Genomic DNA, 13,127 nt, shown 5'->3' on the forward strand with positions numbered 1-13,127 from the left:
TGTGGAAGTCTCCTTCAAACCTCAGCTGGTGTAAAGGACTAAGGGATTCGGATACAATCTGATTTGACTTGGAAAATCCACTTAGAAGAATGAAGAAAGCTAACCGAGTCTTCTATTCCCTGAGAAATGTAGCCTTAAAGATAATATGCGCATCAAACTGGGACTTTACAAATCGATGATTCTGCCAGTTCTAATGTATGGATCCTAGTGCTGTAACTTAAACCGAGGAGATATGCGAAACTTGGAACGGTTTCAACGAAAGGTTGTGTCCTGGCTAACAAATAGCAAGACACTGAGTTACATCGAACAACTACCTTTGTCAAATCTATTACCCTTGCCAATGCACTATCAGCTCAATGATCTTCTACTACTATCAAGTCTTCAACAAATTCAACCAGCAAATTCAAAACAGCCGGTGCTGCCGGGAAACAGATCAACGCGAAGAGACGATTACTTTGACTTGACAAAAAAAACAACTCGAAAAATCTCGCGGCTAATTCTTCTTTCGCACCCAAAGGATAGTCAACAGACTTCATCACAGAATTCACTTCGGAAATCAACACGGCCTAAAACACAGAATTCTAAAACAAATGTAGAATGATATCATGATGCGGTACAAACCAGAAAAAGTCTGCACGTGGCAGATCTGTTGTAACTGTCAACACTGCAGAGATACATGGACTAATTCTCTATAACTGTTTTGATCGGGAGAATTCCCTTCTGTAAAGAAAATCCCCAACAACAACAACAACAACAACATTAAGGATTACAAACTTTCACATCAAAGAATGTTCTGCTGAAACGTGAAACGAGGAAGCAATTAGCTTTGATATCTTGTCGAGCGTTGTCATCAGTAGTTGTAGTTCTAAGTTCTACTTGCGAAGGTGTCCCCTTGCAAAGTCTGATGACAGGGCTCTATTTCGAAATCATCGCACACCTCATTGAGCATGTTCGCAAAAGAGTCGCGAATACTGTTGTGTCTTTTGTGCGTATAGCCCCCTTATGGACAATGACTTGGAGCCCTGTCTTAAGAGCATGTGCTACATTACATTTTTCTCCAAAAGCGCATGTTGACGGCAATTTTGCGGGATCCCATTCATATCAAAGAGCAATTCCATCTCTAAGCTCTCACTTGACTAAATCAAAATGAAATCTTTTCCATGGAAGCGAGTTTAGCAAGCATGATGCTCCTTTCTCCATAGCCAAATCTAGAGAAAATGTCTCCTTTTTCTTGATGAGAGTTTTTTGCCAGGGTTTTCGATCTGGCTTATTTCTGTTTTTCTCCTCTGATTTTCTTAAGGATTCTTTTCCTGAGGAAGCTCTGCATCTATAGCGTTACGATTCCGTAAACTCTCACAAATCCGAAAGGATAGTTCATATTCGTTTCCCCTGTCTTCAGGAATAAGAATGCCTGGGCCACCGTCTTTAACTGGAAGAGAATAAACCTTACGGTATCTGTCATTGTAAGAGGGATGTTTCAACATTGAAGTCATAAGATTTTTGTCAATTAATTTTACTGCTTCCTTCAGCAGACTGTCCGTGTTTGGATTAGTCCTAGCAGAAAAAGTCATTTTATGCTGCAGTCCATTTGTAAATAAATTTGTACATAAACTGAGAGGACACCATACTGTTTTCGGTGATTCTCAATTCTGTAAGAGTTATTCAATGTTTTTTTCAGCAAATCGATGCTGCTTTGATCAGAACCAATAACTGGAACCCAGATATCGATGACCTTCAATAACATCAACATCTAATTCCGGAAAAACGTGGTTCCCTTATTAACAAACTCAGGTTGTGTAATGAGATAACATCTGATCACAATATAACCAAATGCACCGCGATGATCATAGAGCTTATTTAGCACAATTCGTAGTGATTCAAAGCTACCGACCACATTACCGTCATATGCGTACCATTTATGGGTCAAATATTGATCCTCAAGCATGTCGATGAGAGGCAATGTAGACACTCCATCATTTTCTATGGCTATTGAATCTCCTTGTGTTGGTCCTTCCTGCGATTTGATTACTCTTTTATCAACAAAAAGGTCTGATTATGTCTGAGTAAACTTTGTGATTGCTGTATAAACTAGGGGACAAAAGTTTTTGATGTTTTTTGGAGCCAAATCTCTATTCAAGCCATTGAACGCGTTCCTGACATCAATGAGAACGATTTCTTTAGTAGGATCTTTATGAAAGCGTTGTCGGAGTGCATGGGTAGCATTATCGTTGCCACTGTTCTGTCTAAGGCACATCTGACGTTTCCCCCAATTAAATTGAGATCTCAATTAACTCACTTCACTATAATCCTACCTATAATTCGTCTGAAGATCTCGCCAATGCAAATTGATTGAACCCAGAGGCTAAATCTAGTGCAGTCAGGAAACTATCGTTATTAGAAAAAAATAGTTCTTTGGTGGCATTTCTGATGGCAAGTTTGGACACTGTTTAGACAAGATTGATTAAGGAGGATTTGTATGATGTCGAAGTTCTTCTCCATTCCCCTGCATTAGGACCAAATGGGCCATGGCTGCCATTTGTTTTCATTGCTGAGCGTTTAATTCAGGGCCATTTAGTTTTTCAAAAATGGAATAATGGAACGGCAGATCCAGATTTTTCAGAACGGTTACTGCCTATTTAAGGTCGGCTTTCTGATTATAATGGTGCTTCTCTTGCAAAACATCGATTGCGGTGCACGTTTTTTTGATAAACACATCATCAGATGTCAATAGCACAACATATTTGCATCGTCTGAAAGGCATCTTGAAGCATTCGATATCTTACGAGACTCCATTTGTTTGTCAAAGGCTTTAAATTCATCCAAATTTTATTTTCTTTTTAATTTCCCTAAAAGCTCCCGAAGTGCCTTGGCCTCAACGACCAGGCTGTCGAAATTTCACTTGATCTGCGGATCGAGCCTTCTAAAGAATATTTTTGTTATTAAAGCTTCAATTTCAACTTTGCATTTTGCGAGCAGTAAATACCGCATTAACATGGTGTAAATCATAGGCATTCTGTAATATGCCCATCAATTAGCGTCTTAGTGAGAATGATGATCATAACATCGGCAATATTGAAACCTACTTTATTTATTGGTAATGGCACAGAGGATTGCTTTCCAATCAACTATTTAATTGCAAATTTTATGTAGAGTTTATGTTTTTTTGTCTTGAAATTTTATCCAAATGTCGCATGGTTACAAGTGTGCCTCGTTTGAAGGAGTTAGGGATTGTCAAACTCTTTCTCGATGGTCAATTTTTGAATATTCAATGCAATGTTTTCAAATGAAATTTGGATGGTGATTGTTTCTAGTTAACAGGCCGCTGCATTTGATATGCATATATGTGCAGCAACCTTAGCACCAAACTCCACCTCCTCGCAGGTGAACAGAATCTTAAGATCAATGGGTTTGAGTATCTGACAATGTCGGGGGTGGCTGTTCAACGGGTGTAAATTATAGACAAGGATGAACCTAACTATGCATAAATTTCATAGCAAAAGATATCACACTATGCAGATACAAGGCAAAAAATGGTTATCGCAGAAAAAGAAATCGAAACCATTTCGACCGAAAGAAATCTTGCTGAATTAAAATCAATTTCTTTTGTAAAATACTAAACTTAACTGACTAAAGTTGGTTGAATTGCGTTCAAGCGACTGACGCGCGGTTGGCTTCAGTAGAGGAATGGTAGCATTAGGGTGTCATTGAGCAAAAAAACATTTCTGACTCAAAATCAAATCACTTGTTCTCAGACTTCTTTTTCATGGTCATTTCCAGTACATTTCTATTTAAAAATTTTTTAAATTTCATAAGGAACTTATATCAAAAAAAGAACTTTAAACTTTACTTTAAACGAAAAAAACAAGACAACTCAAAGACATATTTTACCTAAAATAACGAAAAACAGGCGCACAACCAGCGCGCTCCTATGCGCCTGCTGAGATTCACAAAAAAACCAATGCGCCACGTGTTTTCTATTCCAGGAAGTCCTCATCACAACTTAAACATTTCTTCTACTTTTTACTTTTTTCTATTACATTTTGAAAATGTACTGGGATATATTATCGAAATATTGACGCTAATACCAAGACAAAAACTTGAAACAACTGAGCATGAGGCGAATGAGCAAACTGGTTCACTAAATTTAAAAACCTGGATCTTTTTTGTTTATGCTTCACCAGCTTAGTGGGTGCATATTATTTGCAACATCTCCCTTCCTCAACGTATGTGACATATTTTTAAATCATGAATAACTATAAAATGGCACTTGTTCTGAAATTGGAGGGTGCAAAGCGTACTGGGGCACAAACCGAGGAGATCGAAAAAATTATATACTAAGATTTCTGTCTCTGAAGTTGCCCTGCTGTCTGTACTCCAGTGACATCCATCTCATAATGGAAAGATCAACACTCAAACTGGCAGTCACAAATGCTTATTTTGAATATAATGGTAGCTAATACTATCAAACAGACCGTTAAGCAAACCGAGAATGAAATGCCGTCACTTAATCTACAATATAAAGGCTAAATAAACATAAGATTAAATGAAACTCTTATAAAAAAAATACATTGGAGGGATCTACACCTCAAAGAAAACCAAGACATGCCTACAATCATTCAAGTCTAATTCTGATCATTACTCAAATTTGCACGTGGCATACAAAAAGGTTTTAGTGGATACAATTCTACCTATGTCGGGCAAACCTTCAGACATATAAACACGTGGATGGCGGATTATCAAAAAAAGATTTAAATGTAGGTCAGCCTGAATAGGAGTGTCGTGGCAGCTCACGCGAGCTTGGTTGACAAAAAATTTAGCAGTGCAATGAGCCACAAAATGTCATGACACTCAAGGCAATACATATAGCACAACAAGGGCCATTGCCGAACACGCACGATGAGTACCAAAACCAAGAGTAAACATTAACAAATTAGTTAAGACTAGTAATGTTGTATGTTGTTTTATTAGGAATTTTTTGGAGATATAAAACCTTCTTACGCTAACCGAAACAATCCAAATTCCTAAGAACTCTTATACTGTGAAAGACAATATTGAAAAGCCAAATATATTTTCAAATGAAAACGATGAAACACAATTCCGAGAAACTCTTAAATTACTGTCTTATTTCATAATTGAATTGAAATGATTTTAAATGTCATTAAATTGACTCCAAAAAGAGTTTAACATGATCATGCTAGATACACCAAACACGCTGGTAAATATAGCTTTATAACTGACGCAAATTGCTATGTAGCGGCCGCCCGTGCGCTATATTTTATATCTCTGGTTAGTTTAGAGTGGCACTTGTTTAAAATACAAAGTTAGAAGTTAATTTAATTGGTGGATTACAGTGGAAGAAAAATTGGTTTAAATAAAAGAAGGTTCAATAGAGTGGTTAGCTCTGATGGTAGGTTTGGCGATCAATGAACGAATTTCAATTTTCTTTTTGGTCAATACCCAATATCGGTTCTATCATCGTGGAAGTGAGCGAACTGCTATATCTCAGGTTAGCCATAAAAAAACACTCCAGACTAAAAAAAAATCACTTGCTTTCAAACTTCTTCTTTTCATGGTGATTTCCAGTACATTTCTAATTTAAATGTTTTAAATGTCATGAGGAACTTATATCAAAACAAGAACTTTAAATTTTACTTGAAATGAAAAAACAAGACATCTCAGTAGCATATTTTACATAAAATTACGAAAAACAGGCGCACAACCAGCGTGCTTCTATGCGCCTGCTGAGGTTCCCAAAAAATACTAATGCGCCACGTTTTATCTATTCCAGGAAGTCCTCATCACAAGTTAAACATTTCTAATTTTTACTTTTTTCTATTACATTTTGAAAATGTACTGGGATATATTATCGAAACATTGAGTCTGATACCATGACAAAAACTTGAAACAACTGAGCTTGAGCGAATGAGCAAACTGGTTCACTAAATTAAAAATTTGGAAGTTTTTTGTGTATGCTTCCGCAGCTTAGTGGGTGCATATTATTTGCAACCTCCCCTCTTCCCCAGCGTATAAGACATATTTTTGAATCCTGAATCACTATAAAAAGGCACTTGTTCTGAAATTGGAGGGTGCAAAGCGTACTGGGGGCACCAACCGAGGAGATCGAAAAGTTTATATACTAAGATTTCTATCTCTAAAAATGCCCTGTTGTCTTTACTCCCGTGACATCCATCTCATTATGGAAAGATCAACACTCAAACTGGAAGTGACAAATGCTTTTTTTAAATATAATGGTAGCTAATATTATCAAACAGACGGTTAAGCTAACCGGGAATAAAATGCCGTCACTTAATCTACAATATAGAGGCTAATTAAACATTAGGTTAAATGAAACTATTCCAAATAAAGACATCGGAGGGATCTACACATCAAAAAAATCAAAACATGCTTACTATCATTCAAGTCTAATTCTGATCATTACTCAAATTTGCACGTGGCATACAAAAAAGTTTGTAGTGGATGCAATTCTACCTATGTCGGGCAAACCTTAAGACATATAACCACGTGGATGGTGAATTATCAAAAAAGATTTAACTGTAAGTCAGCTTCAAAAGGTTGTCGTGGCAGCTCACGCGAGCTAGGTTGACGAAAAATTTAGCAGCGCAATGATCCACAAAACCTCATGACACTCAAAGCAATACATATAGCACAATAAAGGCCATTGCTGAACACGCACGACGAGTACCAAAACCAGGAGGAAACATTAACAAATTAGTTAGGATTAGTAATGTTGTTTTATTCGGAATTTTTTTTGAGAATTAAAACCTTCTTACGCTAACCGAAACAATCAAAATTCCTGAGAACTCTTATACTATGAAAGCCAAGATTGAAAATCCATATATATTTTCAAATGAAAACGATGAAACACAATTCCGAGAAACTCTTAAATTACTGTCTTATTTCATAATTGAAATGAAATGATTTTAATTGTCATTAAATTGACTCTAAAAAGAGTTTAAGATGATGATGCCAGTTACACCAAACGCGTCGGTAAATATAGCTTTCTAACTGACGCAAATTGCTATGTAGCAGCCGCCCGTGCGCTATATTTCATAACTCTGGTTAGTTTAGAGTGGCACTTGTTTAAAATACAAAGTTAGAAGTTATATTAAATGGTAGATTATAGTGGAGGAAAAATTGGTTTAAATAAATGAAGGTTCAATAGAGTGGTTAGCTCTGATGTTAGGTTTGGCAATCAATGAAAGAATTTATACCTCCTTTTGGTCAGTACCCAATATCGGTTCTATCATCGTGGTACATTAACCAAGTCAACAAAGAAATGTCAGTTTCGTTGATATTTCTCGAAGCCCGAGCTTTGTCTCATCAAATGGCTATTTTGTTTTCTTTACACATGGCAACCGCCATTCACCCGTAAATCAGGTAATAAAAAAATCATGTAATTTTTCAGGTTAAATCTTCAACTCTGAAATCCAAGATCTTTAATACGTCTCTTTTTATACGTGTGACACTCAAACAGCCCCCTCTTAATAAGAAAAGAGTCTACCACTTACTCAAAAATCAAATAATGTTAACTCTTGTTAATTGAACGATTTATTATAAGAAAAGTTTGTACTGTCATAAGAGAAGTTTGAAAATCAGTTTTTGTTGTTCAAAACACTCTCTGCCTCGTGGAACTCAAATATGTTCAAATCCTCTCGCGCCCTATTTGTCAGAATTTGATATGCCAGATTGATAGTCTTGAAGATATCTTTGTATCCATCAGCATCAGGGTTCTTCAACAGGCTTATTTTGTAGTAGTGTTTCATGATCTAATCTTTTGGAGCAGATTTTTATACCAACAAAATCTCATATAACGTAGCAGGCTGATTCATAATGTTTTGGTGTAAACTTTTTCCGCTGATAAAGCTGGCCTTGTTTTTAGCAAAATTTTTGCAGGGTCCTCCGGGTAAAAGTCTTTGATCGTTTGACATGTTTGCTTGCCTTGATTTTCGAGGGAAATAAATTTCTAAGTTGTCTACAAAATATGTGGTTTTGATGAAAACAGGTTTCGAGAAACATAGGAGATCCTCAATGTTTAATAGTTTTTTTGAACCAGCTTTGCCCAAATTGTTTCGATGTAAATTTTTTGAAATAATTCCTAAATTGTCTATAATTTTTCCTCCTGCAGGTAAAACCCACTCTACAGGCTCAGCATACATAGCACCTTTGCGCCCATTTTTTTCCATGAAGCTTTAACTATGCTCCTCGACATAAGTGGTCGTAAAATTTCCCCAGTTACCAACCTGTTGACTTTGATGGCAAATATTTTGTTCCGCAAAATCTTTCTACAATTTCTCTCCTTTAAAGGGTATTTTGATTTTAGTAGTCGTTAACTTTCGGTAAAAAAATTGACATCGTCCTATATGTTGTTTAGTGCATATACTTATTGATTTTTTAGCATCCTTAGCTTCAGATTGATTTTCTGAGCTGAGACTATTTTAATGTCTGCTGATGATTCTGTTTTAATTATATCGTTATCGTCTGAGCTGCCCAAAGTGATATTTTTCTTCTCCCTAGCTGTTGCTTTTCGTTTTGCATGAGGATCAGGCGTTAATGGTTTTTACTGTGGGTTATAATTTTTGCGTTGTTCATAATGGACGTTAATAGTTTTCTTTGTCTTTTTATCTTCTACTTGGAAAATAAAATCGTTGATAATTTTAACTATTGTGTTTGGTCGCTTATATTAAGAAATAAGTTTTCGTGTTTCCTCTTTTTTTACCTTTGGATTAAAAACTAACGCTTCTTCTCCGTAATTATAGCTCGATCCATACTTAATGCAATCATAAAAAGTCTTCTTGCGTTTTTGTTTGACCTTCATAAATTCGCGCATCAACTGATGGGTTTCCTGTAGTTTTTTGTTTCATTGTGAAAACATAATCAGTTGATGTGGAATATAATGCGCTCTGTAGTGTGCTATAGATGCAATCTGAATGTAGTGACAGTGGGAAACCAAGTACCAAATACGTTGAGCTGTTTTAATTACACTAGGGATTGATGATCGATAGGCCAGGATGGCTAAAGGTTGGAATCCTGTCCACTCAAGTGGATATTGGCCAAAATATTTGGAAAGCACTCTTCCTTTGTTCGAATTGTTCTTTCAATCATCGCGTTCGTTTGTGGGTGGTAGGATGTTGTTGATGTAGTCTGAACTCCCAGTTCACTGCAAAGAATTCAAAGACAACTTTGACATAAAGTTCGGCCCTTGACCACTGAGCAGATTGACTGGACAGCCAAACCTCTCTATCCGGTGTTCAAAAAAAAGGTTTTCACACGGTTGTTTCCTCTTGATTGGACAAAACTGTGGCTTTGTACCATTTACTGAATTGATCACCGCTCCAAAAAATTACTTTTCTCCCTAAGACTCAGGATTTGACCCATGAAATTGAGGGATACTTCCAAAATGGATGAATTGGTTTTCATTCTGTGAGTGAATTTTGATGTTTTTGCTTATTGTTTTCCTCTTTAGGCACAAGTCACAGATTTTGTCCAGTTCTTTACGTCGCTTCTCATGCACAGCCAATGAAAACATTCACAAGCCCTATGGTATGTAATCTCAACCTCAAAGTGCCTGCGCTAGGAGAATCATGCAACAGATGAAGCACTTTGAACACTCTCACCCTGGTACCACCTTTTCGTAAAAAGTTTCAAGTTAGGTTCTATTTGATATTTTTGATACTAAATCCCCTCTATGAGTCAAAAATTTGTATTCTGAACCCAATATTCCATAACTCCTTTGATGCTCTATTTTTCATTTGCCGTGGTTCCGTTCTTTTTTGGTTTAGTACCCAAGAGTATACTTCTTTGAGTAGTTTGTCACTTTGCTGCGAATCTCGCAATGTTACTCTCAGAAGTTTGTGTAATTGCCAAACTCGACTACCATAGTCAGTAATGTCTTGCTCTGCTCCGTCGCAAAAGCAATAACGGAAAGTTCTTTGTTTATCATCTTTGTTCTTATGCGCGACAGACAGTCAGCTTGTGGGATTGTTCTCCTGCTCTACGCTTGATGTCAAAAATAAACTGCCCACGTTTCGCTATCTATCTTGTGACCATATCGTCCGGTTATATAAAACAATAGATCCAGACAAGAGCCCTGTGATCCGTTATAAAGGAAAGGTGCTGATCAAGTAAATAGTTTTCAAAATGTTGCGTGAATTTAACTGTTGAAAGTAATTCCCGCTGAGGTGCTGAATAATTTTGTTGACTTTTATCTAGATTTTTGCTAGCATATGCAATAACTCTATCCTCAGTTCCCTGTTTTTGGGTGAGAACTGCTCCGCGGCCTGTCAACGAAGCATCCGTAGTTAATGTATACCTATCCCTATTGTTTTATATCCTGAAAGTGGGGCATCCAGAAACTTCTTCTTCAACTTGACTTAAGCACTATTGCACTCTGTAATCCAATCAAACTTATTTGATATAATTAATCACCTGTAAACAGGTTCTGCTATTTTCCGAAACCCGGAATAAATATTCGACAAGTGCCCACAAGACCTAGAATTGCCCTGATATATTACAGGGAGGCTGTTTTTTTTTATTTTTTCTACCGCTGTTACTTTCTATTGTCTGAGCTCAATTCCTTTTTTGGATATTATGTGCTCCAAGAAGCTGACCCACTTTGGGAAAAATTTGCATTTTAATCTTTCAGAATTTAATCAATTCTCAGCTAAACATTAGAAAACCGGTTCTAGTTTTTCAGATCGAATTTCTTTCCAAAAAGGATAAGTTTATCTTGATTAACTAGACATATTTCGTAAGAGAAGTCAGCAAAAATTTTTTGGATTAAATTTTGAAAAACTCCAGATGCAGATGCTAGTCCCATAGGAAGTTGTTTCTATTTATACGGGCCCTGAGGCGTTTTAAAAGCTCCTAAGCTTTGACTCTCTTCCTCGAGCGTCATCTTAAAGTATCCCGACAAAAGATCTATGATCGAGAAGTGCATGATTTCCTCCAGTGAATCAATAACCTCATTAATATGCCGCAATGCCAGCATCTTTTTTACAGACCACGATCTACAACCAAGCAATTGATTCCGTCACTTTTCAATACAATTAATGATGGTGCTGCCCAATCGAACGTGTTGGTTCGACTATGTCAGCTCGTTCAAATTCTTCAACATTTTGTTCATGGGTTTTTGTTCTCAAAGCTCATGCTGCCGTATGTACATCTGAATGAAACTGCATTATTTTTAAGTTTTATTTCAAAGTAATTTCTGTCGCAAAACCCCTTATCGTTTGAACTTCAAGAAAATTTTATATGATAGATGTTTACGCCACCACATCCAAACAAAGCCTCCACAAGGCTGTTTACGCTACGGAAAGGTTTTTACGTAGCCTGCTGAAAATGAAGTCATGCCATCTTCAGCTAGTCCTTGTTTAAATACTGACAATTTCGTTTTTTATGTGATTTGGACTTCCACATTCAAAACAATTCTTACATTCCTTAGATGCATGATTTCCTTGACTGCAAAAGCGACATTTTTCTTTCTCAGAACTCACCGTTGTTCTTCACTGCTGAGAACGACTCTCTTACCACAAATCTCGGCTCCTGTTCTTGCCTCCTGTTGTTGGCGATCGAACTCTTTTTATCAAAATTGGTTCGTCTATTATCGGCACTGCTTCTGGTATAGCTATTAAAAATTCTATTTCTATCTCTGTTTTCTCTTGGCTCATTTCCGGTTTCACTTCGCTCATATCCGCGCAGAATTAGGCTCTTTCTAAAGCTTTGTCTTTAGTCATACCTGCGTCGCCCAAGTTTTTTCTCTGCTCCCTTATTGTCCTCTAGAAATATTCGATAGAAATCAATAGCCAACTTTTTTAGCCTTCAAACGAATAACGAGGCCGTTCATCATTTTGAGTTTCTAATCCTGACACCACTTCATAATTCCTTAATTGAGTCTTGATGTTAAGAGGTCAGACCCGAGATAAAAATCGATTTTCAAGCAAAAACAGATATCTCTTGGAAAACAAAACAACGGTGAATTTTATTGGGGGTCCGATTTCTATTTACTTTTAGCTTCAGATTGATTTTCTGAGCTGAGACTATTTTAACGTCTGCGGATGATTCTGTTTTAATTATATCGTTATCGTCTGAGCTGCCTAAATTGATATTTTTCTTCTCCCTAGCTCTTGCTTTTCGTTTTGCATGAGGATCAGGCGTTAATGGTTTTTGCTATGGGTTATAATTTTTGCGTTGCTCATAATGGACGTTAATAGTTTTCTTTGTCTTTTTATCTTCTACGTGGAAATTAAAATCGTTGATAATTTTAACTATTGTGTTTGGTCGCTTATATTAAGAAATAAGTTTTCATGTTTCCTCTTTTTTTTACCTTTGGATTAAAAACTAACGCTTCTTCTCCGTAATTATAGCTCGATCCATACTTTATGCGATCATGATAAGTCTTCTTGCGTTTTTGTTTGATCTTCATAAATTCTCGCATCAACTGATGGGTTTCCTGTAGTTTTTTGTTTCATTGTGAAAACATAATCAGTTGATGTGGAATATAATGCGCTCTGTAGTGTGCTATAGATACAATCTGAATGTAGTGACAGTGGGAAACCAAGTACCAAATACGTTGAGCTGTTTTAATTACACTAAGGATTGATGATCGATAGGCCATGATGGCTAAAGGTTGCAATCCTGTCCACTCAAGTGAATATTGGCCAAAATATTTGGAAAGCACTCTTCCTTTGTTCGAATTGTTCTTTCAATCATCGCGTTCATTTGTGGGTGGTAGGATGTTGTTGATGTAGTCTGAATTCCCAGTTCACTGCAAAGAATTCAAAGACAACTTTGACATAAAGTTCGGCCCTTGACCACTGAGCAGGTTGACTGGACAGCCGAACCTCTCTATCCGGTGTTCAAAAAAAAGGTTTTCACACGGTTGTTTCCTCTTGATTGGACAAAACTGTTGCTTTGCACCATTTACTGAATTGATCACCGATCCAAAAAAGTACTTTTCTCCCTAAGACTCAGGATTTGACCCATGAAATTGAGGATACTTCCAAAATGGATGAATTGGTTTTCATTATGTGAGTGAATTTTGATGTTTTTGCTTATTGTTTTCCTCTTTAGGCACAAGTCACAGATTTTGTCCAGTTCCTTACGTCGCT

General features: G+C 36.7%; 1 protein-coding gene across 1 annotated transcript in view; it reads right to left on the reverse strand.

Annotated features, from left to right (window-relative positions):
* The window catches only part of LOC142349484 (coiled-coil domain-containing protein 89-like), a 188,827-nt gene that overhangs the window by 12,569 nt on the left and 163,131 nt on the right, over positions 1-13,127 (reverse strand). The window lies entirely within an intron of this gene.

This window comes from Convolutriloba macropyga, chromosome 11 (genome assembly GCF_964194025.1).
Source record: "Convolutriloba macropyga chromosome 11, txConMacr16.3, whole genome shotgun sequence".
NCBI lineage: Eukaryota > Metazoa > Xenacoelomorpha > Acoela > Convolutidae > Convolutriloba > Convolutriloba macropyga.